Here is a 13,687-nt window from a genome sequence, read left to right as displayed (position 1 = left end):
TCTAAAAAAAAAAAACACCCAAAAAAGTTAAAAGCCCCCAAAATAAAGAAGATAGTACATTAACATGATAGATAAATATTACCTTTTATTTAACTGCACAAAGCAGTTATAGGGGGTTAAATTGAGGGGATGTGGGTTGTTTGAAAAAGAAAAAAAAACAGCACCTTAAGTGCCTTTACATGGAGGTCAATGGGGTACTGTTTTTCTTCATAAATGGAAAGAGTCCACAGCTGAATTTATTACTTTTGGGAAATAAGAACCTGGCCACCAGGAGGAGGCAAAGACACCCCAGCCAAAGGCTTAAATACTCCTCCCACTTCCCTCATCCCCCAGTCATTTTTTGCCTTTCGTCTCAGGAGGTTGGCAGAGAAGTGTCAGAAGTTTGTTTTCATCTCTTATGGAGGGTAGTACTCTTCGACATGGGACGGCAGTTTTAAGTAATCCTATCAGTCTCTCAGTGAGGGCTTGGATGAAAGTTAGAGTCCGGAGATGCAGGAAGAGTCTTTCTGCAAAACCACCCCGACTCATTTTAACAACTCCACAAGCAATCGGCGTTGTTGAACTTCGTTTTGCTGCCTGCTTTCTCCTCTCAAGTCCATGGCGGAGGCGAGGCTACTATCCATCACACTTGAAGGGCCGTGTTCCTGTTCCACGGCGTAGATTCCGGTAAGATTGTTTCATTTTACTTCTTCATGATTGTACTGTAACTCATTTGTTCCTGTGAACTCACATGAAAAACAGGGTCTCAGTGGGACTCCTTTAGTATCTTGGAATCAAAGGCTAATATCTCCTGAGGGAGATTATTGAACAGGGTTTTTTTTAATCATGTTTGTTATGGGATTCAATCTGCTTATGTGTATTGTTAACTGAGCTGGTGGCTTTTGGAACATAATGGCTTTTCAAAGTGACGCAAGCTTACGGTAGGGCGCGCTTTTTTTGGACTGTATGGTTCACCTTGTGACCGGGCGTGTTGTGGCGACGGAGAATTCTAGTCCGCTGGTGTCTGGTTCATAGGAGCTGGTGAGTGCCCTAACCATTGTGGGTGTCAGGTGCCAGTTAAATTATTTTAAATTTAGTCCATTTTGTTTTGGTATCCTTTATCCAGTTATGGAGGATACTGATGTTGAGATTGTTCAACTTTCTGATTCAGATTCTTCATCCTGTGACGAATGCAAATTGGCCCCATTGACTCAAGTCAGTCAGTTATGTTCTTTAGACCGCTCTAGAGCGCCTTGTTCCTCGGGCTCGGGGATTCAAGGGACTGCTGAGCCATGCTCCTTGGGGGACCCTGTCCTCCAGGAGGTGAGTTCCCTACCGCTCCCTACTACTACATATGCGGGTAACCCAGGTTATGTTTTTTCCTCCTTGGAGGGTTGATTGTTCCCCCCGGAGGTTGTGGCATGTTTTCGCTTTTCCATACTTTTAGCGTTTGCGTATTTACAAAGTCCAGATGTTTATTTGCGATTGTGCTCAATTGCCCCAGGTCTTTCGGCCACAGGAGAGCATGTGCAGTTCCCTGTGGATGTAACTGTTCCTGAGTGTTGTGCTTTTCGTTACAGGCAGGCTCGCCTTTGTGTTCTACTCAGACAAGTTTTTGAGCGGTTTGGGGACCCAATCCTTCTCGTTTATGGGACTCATCAGTCTCCTTTGAATGGCTCACCTCGTTAGATATGGGGGATGAAGTAATCTCCTTTAAGTCTTTTTATCGAAATCCTGCCCAGTTTTGTTTGGATGAACAGGGTTTTCGTTAGGCTGGTCCTGTGGATCTTGGGCGATTAACCCTCGGGTTGCCTGTCATTTTATTTCATCTGGTTAGGATGGATTTTATTTTTATTTTTTATACTATGTTTCCTGCAGGAACTTTCTCTGGGATCGATATTCGCTGTTTGCTTCTACGGAAGTTGTTCGGGACACGGTAGTCCCATGTTTGTCTGTTTTTTCTTCCTCCCTCTCTGAGGGTGGATTTAGCCAGCTTGGCAGTTATGACCCTGGTTGCAGGCTGGTCCTGCTTGGGTTCAGATATTCTGTCTTGCAGCTTATTCAGACATCTATTATACCTTGCTAGTCAGGTTGGGGTGCCAAATGCTCTCAACATTATTTATGTTTCTTGTTATTTGTTTTATAAGTTTCAGCTAAGCATTCTCAAGCGGACTTGTGGGTCTATGCAGCTCTCGGTATTGTTTGAATCCTAAATAGCTGTCTCTCTCGTGAATGGGTCATTGAATTTTGCTGCGTCACTCTCTGTGGCTTCTGATACCCTTGTAACCTAGAGTATTCCTTCCCATGTGGTGGGGAAATTAGAGGGTTTAGCATCTCTTTTCTGCCGGTCGGGTGGTGTTGCTTTAGGAAATTGTCCTTTTTGGACTTGTTCCTTTAGTGGTTCTCTTCTTCATTGAGACCTTCTTGGACTTTGTCTGTTTCTCCTTGTGGATGGGTCACCTTGGGGGGACTTGGATTCTCTACAGGAGTTGGTTGTTCCTTTTTTTGGGACATTAGACAGTGAGCTCCTTTTAGGCTCGGGTTAAGGGTCCTTCCCCGGTGTTGGGAATGCTCTGCATCTCCTTCTGGGATAGAAGAGGTCCTAGTGGTTTTCCACTCATATGGTTCAGGTATTGCCATCCAGGTGGCATCCAAACCCATGTTTAACTGTCCTCTGACTTCGAATTTGAGGTGTTGTGGAGGCTTGATGTTGCTCTGTTCGGGTGACTTGTCCTCACTGTTCCCCTTGTGTCTGGAGCTCATGACTAGCTAGACAGCTAGCTAGAAAACTGAGGGTTGCTAGTCTGATTCCTGGCGAGGTCTACTCAGGCTTTCCTCCTTTCGAGCTTGATAAAATGAGCAGCACCTTGTGTCCCTTAGGGGGATTAACCGCACTTTTCAAGCACAGTCATGTTAATGATGCTTGGGCGCCTGTTAGCTCTAGTGTCCTTTTATGGTCCTTTCTCTTTGGAGTGTTGGGCTCCTGCAAGGGGTGGTCTCTTCCCTTTGGGTCGGGACTTGCAAGTGCTTCTTGCTCTTGTTATCCGGGTTATTCTGGATTTTACCCTGGGAGGTATGTTTTTTCTATAACAGACGAGGGATTTATGTGCCTGGAAGATTGTTTAATCTAAACATTTGTGAGGCCCGGGCTTTTTGTTCTGATATTCCGGTTGTCAAGGGTTTTACTCATCTTTTTCTTTTTGTGGATCCCGCCGTGGGATGTTACCGGACCTTATGATCCTAGGACTGGCCTGGGGGTTCCAGTTTCCAGGGTACCTGGGCTTAGCCCTTGTTCTGGCTGTTTTGTTTTCCAACTTGGCCAGATTTATTGAGAGCCGTGGCTTCTTGGGCCTTGTCTTGTGCTGGACGATACAGTTCCCTTGGGAGAGCCAACTAACGTGACCTGATGGTGGACTTTCCTGCCTAGTAAACGTAAGGTTTGCAGTTGCTAAGCTGTCACTTTTGCACCTGTTATGTGTGCTAGCACAATGGTGTTTTAAGGGATTCTTCCATGTTCATCAGTGACGTGGCCTTGTGTCCTCTCAGTTCTTCCTACGACTTCCTGTCTTATGGGCAGGTGTTTATCAATACTCTCCTCTATAGGTGGCTTGTTGTCCTCCTTACGGAGGTGTGGTTCCCTTTTTAGGGGCCTCTCCTGTGTTCGGGAGGTTGAAACAGATGTTTATCTGGTTCAGGGATAGGTCTTCTCTTTGAGTTGTTCCTTTCCATCTGGGGAGCTGCTGGCTCCGCATTGAGACTTGGGATCTCCTTGGGTCTAACACCTGCTCGTTTGTCTTTAGGTTGAAGTGGCTGTGTCCATTCTTCCGCCCTTTGGGTGCCAGTCTTGGGGTTCCTTTCGGTTCCCTTATTTTCAGATCTGCCGTTGCTTGGGCTGGTCTGGCTAGGTGTAGGATCTGAGATCAGCTGTTCATCTTCATGTCTTGGGGGTGACAGTGGACCTTCTTTTTTTAGAGGTTCTGTGACTCTCCCCCTTTGAGATCTGTGAGTAGGCTTGGCGGCCTGGATTGCCTGGAGAGTGTCCTCTGTCTTGGAAGTTGGGCAATCTCTGTCTTGGGCCACTTCTTCCTTATGGATAGTGTTTTCTCCTTGTCTTCCTATGAATGGCAGCGTGTTACTGGACTCGGATCTTTATTTTCTGAGTTTGCTGCTTGTAATTTTCTGTTTGCTCAGTCTCTGAGTGCTGACGTTTTGAGGACTTTGTCTTCAGCTGTCCTTTTTTGTGCTGTTGTACGATGTTTGGGAGATGTTTCTTCTCCTTGATGATGCCCTGTTGCTCCTTGTGGGTTGGGCGTCGTCTTCCCTTGTTCTCGGGATCCATTCAGGTCTCTGTGGATTTGTCCTTCCTTTGAAGGGTTTTTTTTCCTTATGGATTTTTCTGTACCTTTTTGGTATCCCTTGGCTTACCCTTGTCCTCTCCCTTTTGGGGATTTTGGTACTGTACTAGTAAGGGGACCGACTGCTGAGTGACGGTTCTTTTGGAGGAGTGTTGGCTCAGTGAGTCTGTTTGCAGTATCTAGTTAGGCTTTCGGACTATCTGTGGGTCAGTGTCCTTTGGGCCTTTTCCTTCTAGTTCTTTTGCCCAACTCCGACAAAGCGGGGTTTGGTTGAGTTGGGTTTTTTTTTGAGGCCTGGTGCTCTCAGAATGGGCCGCCTATTGTACCCTCCCGTTTTTGCATTCAGTGTCCTCTATAGCTTGGGTATTGTTTTCCCAAAAGTAATGAATGCAGCTGTGGACTCTTTCTATTTATGAAGAAAAACTTAAATTATGCTTACCTGATAATTTTATTTTCTTCAGATGGAAAGAGTCCACAGCTCCCCACCTGTATTTTTTCTGTGGGGCGTCTCTTTTCATCCTGGTATTTCTTCTACTGTTCCTTGTTCCTCGGCAGAATGACTGGGGGATGAGGGAAGTGGGAGGAGTATTTAAGCCTTTGGCTGGGGTGTCTTTGCCTCCTCCTGGTGGTTCTTATTTCCCAAAAGTAATAATGAATGCAGCTGTGGACTCTTTCCATCTGAAGAAAATAAAATTATCAGGTAAGCATAATTTAAGTTTTTTCCTATAAATATATATGTATATGCTTATATACATATATATTTGTGTTAATATGTGTATATACACATAGAAATATTTATTAGACACAAATATTTATTTATTTATTGCTGCCCAATGCTGCTAATTTGCCCGCTGGCTAGGTGGTTTGCTGTGGCTGCCGGTGTAATATTTTCCTTCTGTGTTATGTTTCCCTACCTACTGCCATACCTACAAAACACTTGCAAAGGCAGTAGTGCACGCATGCGCTCACTGCCGTAGTCAGAAAATATTACAGAACCCGCCTTACAATAAACTTGTAAATATACTACAGAGCACACATGCGCTCATTGCCGCAGTCGGCAAATATTACAGAAGTGGTACGTCCATAATTTTGGCACTAGCTGGGGCAATTTAAATAACAGTGGCAAAAAAAGGCTTCATATTAAAGAAAAAGTTCAATCGTTTAATCAAACAAATCCATATTTTGCCACTGTTATTTAGATGTCACCAGCTATTGCCAAAATTATTCAAACAAAATTGTACAATAAATTGGAATATGAAGTCTCTTTTTGCCACTGTTATTTAAATTGCCCCATGACACTATGAACTATCAGTGTTTGCGGGCGCAGTTTCCTGCCCACTGCGGGATGGACAGCTCTTTGCAGGTGATTTCATTTGTTTGATTAATTTTGGCAGTAGCTGGGGACATCTAAATAACAGTGGCAAAATATGGATTTGTTCGATTAAATGATTGAATGTTTTTCATTAATATGAATATGAAGCCTTTTTTGCCACTGTTATATAAATTGCCCCAGCTAGTGCCAAAATTATTGACGTACCACTTCTGTAATATTTGCCGACTGCGGCAATGAGTGCATGCGTTCTCTGTAGTATATTTACAAGTTTATTGTAGGCAGTGAGCGCATGCATGCAAAACTGCCTTCGCAAGTGTTTTGTAGGCGTGGCAAAGGTAGGGAAAAGTAACGCAGTAGGAGAATATAACAGAACACCGGCATGAAAAGGGGCTCCCATTGTAGCCTATGGAAGCGCACTCTCGTAAGCGCATGGCTTGTGGCAATGCAAACACGAGGTTGCGTTCGCATCGCGCTACACTTGTAATACCAGCACACGTTTATTTGCGGTCATATTATTGAGTGGAGCACAAATATTGTGCTCGCGTAAGCAATATTGCACTTGTAAATGTATTTAGTGTTTAATGTCCCTTTAAATACAGTATAATTACAACATTTGCAAGCACATGTTCAAAAGACAATACAATAAAAGGGGTTGATCACAATACTGTTGAAAAGTTTATCTAATGACTTATCTACAAAAATCCCCATATACTTTAAAGGGATATTAAACCATTTCATGATTCAGATAGAGCATGCAATTTTAAGAAACTTTTTAATTTACTCCTATTATCAATTTGTCTTTGTTCTCTTGATATCTTTATTTAAAACGCAGGAATGTAAAGCTTAGGAGCCTGCCCATTGTAGGTTCAGCATCCTGGATAGCACTTGCTTATTGGTGGCTACATTTAGCTTTACATTCCTGTTTTTTTAAATAAAGAAAACAAGAGAACCAAGAAAAATTGGCAATAGGAGTAATTTAGAAAGTAGCTTAAAATTGTATGCTCTATCTGAATCATTAAAGAAAAAACTTGGGTTTAGTATCCCTGTAATGGTGAATTTTGTAGACAATTAATTAAAGGGACACTGAACCCAAATTCTTTCTTTCGTGATTCAGATAGAGCATGCAATTTTAAACAACTTTCTAGCTTACTCCTATTATCAATTTTTCTTCATTCTCTTGCTATCTTTATTTGAAAAAGAAGGCATCTAAGCTTTTTTTTGTTCAGTACTCTGGACAGCACTTTTTTTTATAGGTGGATGAATTTATCCACCAATCAGCAAGAACAACCCAGGTTGTTCACCAAAAATGGGCCAGCATCTAAATTTACATTCTTGCTTTTCAAATAAAGATACCAAGAGGGGGCGGAGCCAGCTATTCTACTGAGAAGTCACACTTTTAATCATCTCCGTATCCCAAGTGCTATTATATACTCTAAATCACCCTACTTTTGCTAATACCCTAATCTCACCTATTTCCCTAAGCTCCCTAATAAGGGACCATCAAGTCAGGAAAGAGCTGCATGCTAATTGTGAGCCACACACAAGAACCGGGAGATCTGACCGCAGCTGCTTCTACATACCGCGGGCTGAGAGGAGGGCAGCCATCTACCTTAGCCCCCGGTCGCGAACAGTACACAACCCGGTGCACTTACCACCTCGTCCTCAGATCCCTTACATGCCTCAAGTGAGCAACGGTCTCTACGCGCTCACCGCCATACATCGCGCAGACCAAGAAGAATCCGCCTCACAGACGCTTGGCCTCCATACTTCTCACCGGAGGTGTAGCTAATTGGGACTCAGCACCGACTCACTCAGCCGGACATCCCGGAGCTCTGTAGCCTGCCGAATCAACACTGCATTCAGGTACTTCTGCAGTTTTCTAAGGTAGAACTACTTGGGAAAATAAAGGCACACTTTTTACTCATACTCCTGAGCTGCACCCACGTGGCTTTTTCATAAGGCCTCACTTGAGCTGCACCCACGTGGCTTTTTCATAAGGCCTCACCTAAGTTCACAGCACTGAGCGGTCTACATACCGCGATTGGGACTTCCTTAGTATATTATCCCCTCAACCCCATAAGCCTCCAGAAACCTAATGACTGTTATTTTTATTGGGGAAATTGAGGAATCTGTCAAATCTGTGTAGGAGGGAGTGCCAAAAGGGAAAGGAAAAGACGGTTTGAAACCACAATAGCAGCGGTATCGTTGCACTACTGCAATCCCTACATTCATCCTCTGACTACAGATCTACTGATGTGTGTTTTGCCTCTATCTGAGGTCTTAACTGGTTAATCTAATTTTCTATCTATAACTTAAACTAAAAAGTCCCACTGAATGTTTTTCCTGACTGCCCTTAAAGAGCTATACATCTAGACAAGAACTTTTAATTACTATATTCCTTTGTACAGGAACCCAGTTTCTAAGGTCCTAACCTCTCAACCTCATCTCTGAGAACCACTTATCTATCGGGCATAGCCCCCCTACCTCCTCACCCCCCTTTCCCGTGGACCCTAAATCCCTACGGGTCATTTCCCATATCCCCTTTACCCAACCTGCTCAGGGAGGACACATACCCCTGGTGAGTGAGATAGAATATTACTCAGCCTACCAAGCTAGAAATATCATTCTGGTAAAATAACCTACACCCCCACCTTTCATTAACCACTATCTAGAAAGGATTATGTGCTAAGTGCACGCTACCAGGGGGGTGCCGAATCTTTACACTGTATTACTTTCAATACTTGGCATAGGAGACCGCAGCCTGCAGCAGATTCGTTTGATACCACCTTCTATCTATTTTGAACTGAAAATGTCTCATTCCCAAAAAAAGAAGACAAAGCATACTGATCTCCCGAAAAGAACCCTCTCTGACCATTTTTTACACAAGTCTGCGTACAAACAAGAAATGTCCGATGAAGATTCTAGAGACTCCCTTACCACCACAAAAGACCCTCAAAGATCTGTTTCCCACCCAACTGACAGGCCGCTGACCCAGCAATCATCTATCTTGGAATCTATCAAAGATCTATCTGACAAGATGGACTCACATCACTCTTCACTAAAACAAGAGCTAAAAGCCTCAGTGTCAGCACTTAAGAGATACATCTCTCTGTTAGGTGAAAGGACTGAAAATCTGGAAAAAAACAAGAGGACCTTCATCTAGATCACTCTAACTTACTGACATATACGCAGTCACTGGCGGAAATGATCACAGATTTAGAAGCGAAACTGGCGGACCTTGAAGATAGGTCCCGCCGCAACAATATAAGAATTCGGGGTATACCAGAAGAAATGGGCACCACTGATCTCCCCAAATATCTCATAGATCTGTTCAAAGAATTACTAGGGTCCGTTCAAGAACAAGAGGCCCTGATTGATAGAGCCCACTGGGCTTTACGACCGAGAACTGCACCTTCAGGCTCATCCAGAGATGTTATTCTCAGATTACATTATTTTACGTTCAAAGAGAAATTACTCAGAGCTTCATATCAAAATAAACAGCTAAAAGACCCATTCCAAACTATCCAGATCTTTCATGACCTATCCACTCACACACTGAACAAGCGACGCTCCTTCCAACAAATAACTCAGAATTTACGTCAAAATAACATCAAATACAGATGGGGCTTTCCGGTTAAGCTATTTTTCCAGATAGAAGAGCAATCACACATTGTTTCCACTGTTGAGCAAGGCTACAAGATCCTACAAACAGCAGGACTACTTCGCACTCAAAATACACCCAAAGATCTTGCAACCCCCTCTGAGAAGCTTAATGCCACCGCTCCAGAGTGGAGACCTCTCCCACAACGGTTCAGCTATCAGGCTAAAAGAAAAGGACTTCACTCTCCACAAGAAGGCCAAAATACTGACCAAAGTGTACAGAACTTTACACATACTGATTACCTCCTTTCACCTTCTCACTGAATGAACATAAATTATTCAATTTTCTACTCCAGAAACTGCATAGGTGAATCACACTCAGGATGGTAATGTAGTGATGTTAACCTTGTTTTGCTACTTTTATTGTTATTCCTTTATCCTACGTGTTATATGATTAATGCATTATCAGTTATGCTAATGTTGTTGTTTTTTTTGTTTTGTTTTTTTACATAGGAAATTATTAGTTCTCAACATTGATATAAGATCTATACAGTACTGTCTTAATTTTCAGCAATGCCACAAAGTCATAATTTCTCCTTTTATAAGAGCTATCACATAGTGAGAAATACATTACATTACCCACTAGTAACGTTATACTGATCAATGATGTGCAGAGCCTTCCGTACACTAATCTCCCCCCTCTTACATTTTTTTATTCGAACATAATGTGGTTGCCCCTCATCTTAGACACCATAAGGCTGATTCACATTGAAGACAACGGCATGCTGATGTAAGCTCAGTTTTCCTGTTTTAATTATCTATCCTTTATTTGTTTTTTTGTTTTCTTTCATACCTTTTTTGTCTTCATACTATATAGTTATTATATTGCCAGATTCGTTATTGTTGTTTATTTCTATAGACCCTGGTTTGTCTCAACATCAATATATGCTCTTTGTTTAATTGCATTGTGTTAATGTGAAAGGTATGCATACTCTCTCTCTTCTCTACTATTTAATCTAATTCCTTTGAAAGAGAGGAGAAAAGAGGAAAAAACTCCATATTTTCGTTCTCCCACATGTCAAGCTAAGGTTTCATTTGTTTCTTCATTAGATTCCGGCACCCCCCCCCCTCATCTTTTTCATTACATATACCTAACCCCCCTTTCATTGCTTTCTAATATTTGCAGCTTTAGACATATAAACATCTTAATCTTACTCCCCTCACTTATATTATTATATTATTCTACAGCACTTGGTTTACTAACTTCCCTACAACATTGCGTACTTCTTACAATAATATCTTTACTGGCATAGTTATACCCATAATTGCGCATCATTCTAACCCCCTCATCCTCAAGCTAATTCATTTCCTTTTTAAGTGACTTTAATTCACCTTTACGTTTACCTCCTCATTAATACCCAATCCCTCACCCTTTGAGCGGCTCTTGACCGCTGATCACCCACTCCTCCTACTCTAATATTGATAGTATCACAGTGCATACAACTTATTTGCTTTCTCTCGTAGAATATATTTAAATTCCCCTGTACCCCCCCTCCTTTTTTTTTTTTTTCTCTTCCCTCTCCGCTCCCCCTTTTCCCCTCTCTCTTCCATCCCACCCTTCTCACTCTCTCCATCAATCCCATATAGTAGTCATGGCCCAACTACGCATGCTGACCCTTAACACTCAGGGCCTCAACTCTCCTACTAAACGCAGCTTAATGTTAAATATGCTACAACACGCTAAGATTGATGTTGCTCTACTCCAGGAAACCCATTGGCTTGCCAATGCAGTCCCCTCTCGCAGATATAAGAAATACCCAATACTTATAGAAGCCTCATTTAACACCAAATCTAGAGGGGTTGCAAGTTTTTATTAGCTCTCTGGTAAATTATGAACCAATCTACACAGAAATCGACCCGCAAGCCAGATTCATTATATTAATATGTAGATTAAATGATAAACTGTTTACCTTTGTCAATGCGTACACGCCCAACACAAAACAAATTAGATTTCTCAGACGCTTATTAGACTTAGTAATGACTATCCAGCAGGGCGAACTGATACTGGGAGGAGATATGAACATGATCTGGGATCCCACTTTAGATAGACTAGGCCCCAAAATTTCGTCTAGGGAGAGATCCACACACCCACTCTCAATGTCATTTCAGAAGTTGCTCGCAAAATTTGATTTGTATGATTCATGGAGGGCTTTACATCCTTTTGATAAGGAATTTACCTTTTATTCCCCACCACATCGTTCTTATAGTTGTATTGACTTTCTCTTTCTGAGCTCACGGGCCTTAGAACAAGTGACTCTAGCTAAGATTCTTGAAATCTCATGGTCTGATCATGACGCCGTACTACTCACATTAGGCCTACATCCCACGCTTATTCCCCTTTACTCCTGGCGGCTTAAAAACTATTTAATCACTCATCCAACTCTCAAACACGAATCCTTAGACTTAATAAAGAATTATCTCGCAGTTAATGACACTCCTCATATCTCTGCAGAAATAATATGGGCATCTTTGAAAGCTTTTTTGAGAGGCCACTACATGACTAAGGAAACCCAGTTCAAAAAGGCTCAAAACTCATCTCTAACCACACTAACTTGTCATCTTAGATCGCTTAAGAGTTCCCTAGCTACCTATTATACTATTGACTTAAATACTCAAATATCTGACCTGACGAGACAGATCAGGGACTTGGATCTTCGGAAAACACAGGTAAACCTGGAGAAATTTAAACAGATCTATTACTATAAAAGTAATAAGGCCTCCTCCTTTTTGGCCTCTAAATTGAGACACAGAACCGCTCAGTCCAAAATTATACGAATCAATTCGAGTCGTGGTGTGGTCACCTCACCAAAGGACATTGGGGAGACCTTCCGAGCATACTACTTGGATTTGTACAATTTATCAGATTCTGACCCAACCCCTCTTCTAGAAGCACAGGAGATCCGAAAGTTCCTAGAGTCTCTCAACCTCTCTTCGGTCAATCCAGAGCTCTCTCATGACCTTTCTGCCCAGATCACTTTGAAAGAAGTCAGTGATAACATTAAAGAGCTCAAAATTTCTAAATCCCCAGGCCCAGATGGCTTTCCAAGCCAGTTTTACAAGACCTATGTTGACATCATAGCCCCTGTTCTATGCAGAGTCTTTAACGAAGTGATGGAAAGGGGTTCCTTCCGTGCAGAATATTTAGTAGCTTCTATTACTACTATACTCAAGCCGGGTAAAAAAAACCTAGACTGTGGGAGCTACCGCCCCATCTCCTTGTTGAATATTGACACGAAGCTGTATGCTAAAATTCTGGATAATCGGTTATCCAAACTACTTCCTTCCCTAGTGCACCCTAACGAGGTCGGATTCATCCCCATGAAAGAAGGCCCTGACGCTACCAGATATGTACTAGACATCTTAATTCAAGCAGCCGAAACAGAGACACCCATGCTCGCCCTGTCACTAGATGCCGAGAAGGCCTTTGACAGGGTGAGATGGATTTATCTATGGGAAACCATGAAAGTTTTTCAATTCCCAACAGCCTTTATCACAGCCATTCAAGCACTCTATACCAGTCCCTCTGCTATAGTTAGAGGTGTTGGATTCCAATCCCACCCTTTTAAAATAACCAACGGCACTAGGCAGGGGTGCCCACTGTCACCCTTGCTTTTTGCTTTAGCAATAGAACCTATGGCGCAGGCGATTAGACTAGACCCGAATATTGAAGGGTTCTCCACCCAGGGAACACAGCATAGAATCTCACTATATGCTGATGACATCACTCTACTTTTAACACAACCCTTTCAATCCTTTCCTGCAGTATTTAACCTTCTCAAACATTTCGCCTCTCTAAGCTATTATAAATTGAATTTTTCCAAGACAGAAGCTCTTCTTATCCATTTATCTTCCTCTGATCTCATCCGCCTACAGAAGCTATACAATTTTCATTGGTCTGCACAGTCCATTAAACTGTTAGGAGTTCACCTTAGTATGGATACCTCTATTGTTATCTCCAAAAACTTTTCCGACAGACTCCCTGAGTGGCGCGGACTATTGGATTCTTGGGAATTCCGGGAGATATCTTGGACTGGTAGGATAGCAGCGATGAAGATGACATTTATCCCTAAAATTACATATCTATTTCGGTCCCTCCCTATAAACTTACCCAGATCCATTCTGAACAAAATGTCTCGTTACATCCTATGTATGGAAAGGCAAGAGACCAAGGACGGCCACTCACACCCTCCAGAGGCACGTCTCTGATGGCGGTTTAAGTCTCCCTAATATTATACTATACTATCAAGCAGCCCGCCTCACTCACTTATTAAGCTGGAGCTATTCCTCTAACTTAGCCTCCTGGCGAATGGTGGAATTATCCCTACTCCCTAATGGCCTCCATCTACAAGATGTACCTTGG

The 13,687-nt window shown here is 42.5% G+C and overlaps 1 protein-coding gene across 4 annotated transcripts in view; it reads left to right on the top strand.

Moving 5' to 3' along the window:
• Positions 1-13,687, top strand: part of SAMD12 (sterile alpha motif domain containing 12) — a 959,986-nt gene that overhangs the window by 627,573 nt on the left and 318,726 nt on the right. The gene's annotated exons all lie outside the window — the stretch shown is intronic.

Source organism: Bombina bombina, chromosome 5, assembly GCF_027579735.1.
Source record: "Bombina bombina isolate aBomBom1 chromosome 5, aBomBom1.pri, whole genome shotgun sequence".
In the NCBI taxonomy this organism is placed as follows: Eukaryota; Metazoa; Chordata; class Amphibia; order Anura; family Bombinatoridae; genus Bombina; species Bombina bombina.
The sequence above is the reverse complement of the archived record's forward strand: the minus strand, read 5'-3'. Positions and strand labels throughout refer to the sequence as shown.